This window comes from Chrysochloris asiatica, unplaced genomic scaffold (assembly GCF_000296735.1).
Source record: "Chrysochloris asiatica unplaced genomic scaffold, ChrAsi1.0 scaffold00241, whole genome shotgun sequence".
Taxonomy (NCBI): Eukaryota; Metazoa; Chordata; class Mammalia; order Afrosoricida; family Chrysochloridae; genus Chrysochloris; species Chrysochloris asiatica.
The window spans coordinates 2,692,572-2,695,385 of NW_006408759.1; positions in this window are offsets into that span (position 1 = coordinate 2,692,572).

The window sequence follows — 2,814 nt, forward strand, 5'->3', positions numbered from 1 at the left end:
GAAGCAGCAGTCAAGAAATCAAATGACGTATTGCATTAGACAAATCTGCTGCACAAGACCTTTTTTTTATAATTAAAAAATTATTTATTTATTCATTTTTAAAGTTTTTATTGTGAATTAAGAGAAAGTTTGCAGGGCAGAGCATCAGTTTTACACTCAACAAATCATACATTTTGTTTCATTACAATGGTAATGTATCATCAGTTAACAGTATCTCTCTATATTCATTTTAGCTCCCCCCTTTTTTTTAAACACTGAGGCATATATAATAATTTACACCACCAAAGGGCACATTCTGCAAGTCTGCCTCCTGGCTGCAAGCTCTCAGTCCCTCTCTTTCCATGAATCTAGAGTCCTCAGCTGCTCCCTCTCTCCATGTCCCCATCTCTGCCTCCATCTCTGGTGTCGTTACTTCTCTGGATAGGGTCCCACATTCCCTTTGTGCTCTTCTCCCTTGATGGACCTAGGGTCCTCTGTTTCTGGACTGTAAGATTAATGACTCCCCCATTTTTGTTACAAAACTTCTACCTTTTCAATTGTGACAGTCACAATTAGTCATGATAACAATTACTCACTATTGAGTCATAAGAATCTTATCCCGATCTCTTTTTACCAGACCCATCTATACAAGATGAAAACTATTCAGTGGGGACTCTATCTTCCCCTCCCCACTCTTAAACTAAACTTCCACTTGAAACCTTGTAAGCCAGTCACTTGGTGCCTTTATCACCCCCTCATTTTAGGTAGCTAATGTCTAAGTTGCATGCACAAGACCTTTTTGAAGTGTTGAAGCAAAGATGTCAGCTTAAGGACTAAGATGTGCCTGGCCCAAGCCATGGTATTTCAATAACCTTATATTCATGTGAAAGTTGGACTGTGAATAAGGAAGACTGTAAAAGAATTGATGCATTTGAGTTATGGCATTGGAGGAGAATATTGAAAGTGACATGGGCTGCCAAAAGAACAAACAGATCTGTGTTGAAAGAAGGGCAGCCAGAGTGCTCCTTGGAGGCCAAGATGGCCAAAGTTTGTCTCTCATACTTCCACATATTGTCAAGAGGGACCAGTCCCTGGAGAAGGATATTGTGTTTTGGTAAGGTGGAGGGTCAGAGAAAAAAGAAAGACCCCCCGGCTAGATGGATTAGCAAAGTGGCAGCATCAGTGGGCTCAAGCATGGCAACAATTGTGAGGTTGGCCCAGGACCAGGCATTGTTTCATCCTATTGTGCATAGGATCACTACGAGTCGGTACTGATTCGATGGCACCTAACAACAACAATTGTGTTATTCTTAAGAGAGGTTTGGAATCTACCTTCTTCGTGACCAAGTACAAGAATATATATTCTCACTAAGTTAGATATAAAGTTTATACAACCACTAAAATATGATGAATCTTCAAAAAGTTGGTGGATACATGAAATTAACAAATAAAAATGAAAAATAATAATTTTATTTCTCAAACATAAGCTTCATCAAGTTCAAGACACAATTGTAGGTGATGATATCAGCCATTTAGGCTATCCCTAAAGAGCTGAGGGACCTGGGTTTTGAACTATGCCATTTGCAGCTGTTTGGCCCTATTAACTGAAGAAAAATTAGTGCCCTTTAAAGGTTTTTAATAAGGAGCTCTGGTAGCATAGTGGTTATGAATCGGGCTGCAAACCTTAAGGTCAGCGGTTCGAAACTACCAGTTGCTCCGCGGGAGAAAGATGAGGCTTTCTACTCCCGTAAAGATTTACACCCTCGGAAACCCTATACAGGGTCGCTATGGGTCGGAACCGACTCGATGGCACATAACAACAACAACAACAAAGGTTTTTTAAGATTAGAAAACAAAGAGAAGTCAGAACTATAAGTGGATGCCTAGTGGTTCTCATCAAAACTCTCAAATTATTGCCCTTGTATGGTGAGAGGAATAAGCAGGAGCATTGTCCTGGTGAAGAAGGGCTCTTTGGTGAAGCTTCCCCCACATTTATCTTAAAGTTTTGGCTAGTTTTCTCAAAATATTCTCATAAAAAGAAGATGTTATCATTCTTTGATCTTCCATAAAGTCAACAAGCAAAATGCCTTAAGCATCCCTAAAAACTGTTGCCAGGAACTTTGCTCTTGACCGGTCCATTTTTGCTTTAACTGGACCACTTCCACCTCTTGGTAGTCTTTGCTTTAAGTATGCTTTGTCTTCAGGATCATCCTGGTAAAGTCATATTTCATCTCCTGTTATTATTCTCCAAAGAAATGTTTCAGGATCTTGATCCAACTTGTTTAAAATTTCCATTGAACACTCTGCTCTTGTCTGCAGCTGATCTGGGGTACAACAGTTTTGGGATCCATCAAGAAGAAAGTTTGTTCAATGGAAAAAAAAATTTTTTTCAGTTAGAATTGGGTGAAGTAAGCCATAGAGTTCTATGGTGCTGTTTATTGTGTTTTCTGTTAACCATAAACCCTTTTCAATTAGGACACGAACAAAATTGTTTCCATGCAAATTGATGTGGATGGTCTGTCACTGTGGGCTTCATCTTCCACATTATCTTAAATGATCCCTCTTAAACAAATTATCCATTGCTGATTTCTTTGGGAGGTTGTCCCTATAAACTTTTGGTAAAGCATCAAAGATTTCACTATTCTGTCACCTGAGTTTCACCACAAATTAAATTTTTTTTCCCTTTTGTTATTCAAACTTTGTTTTTCCTCTGTTGTTTCGATTTCTGAGCACATAGTGCTGCATTAGGTCGGCATACAAAAGCATCAGTTTCACTTCCCAATTCTGTTAGCTGTTCTAGAGAGGACACACAAGGATAGTGGTCTTTTAACATAT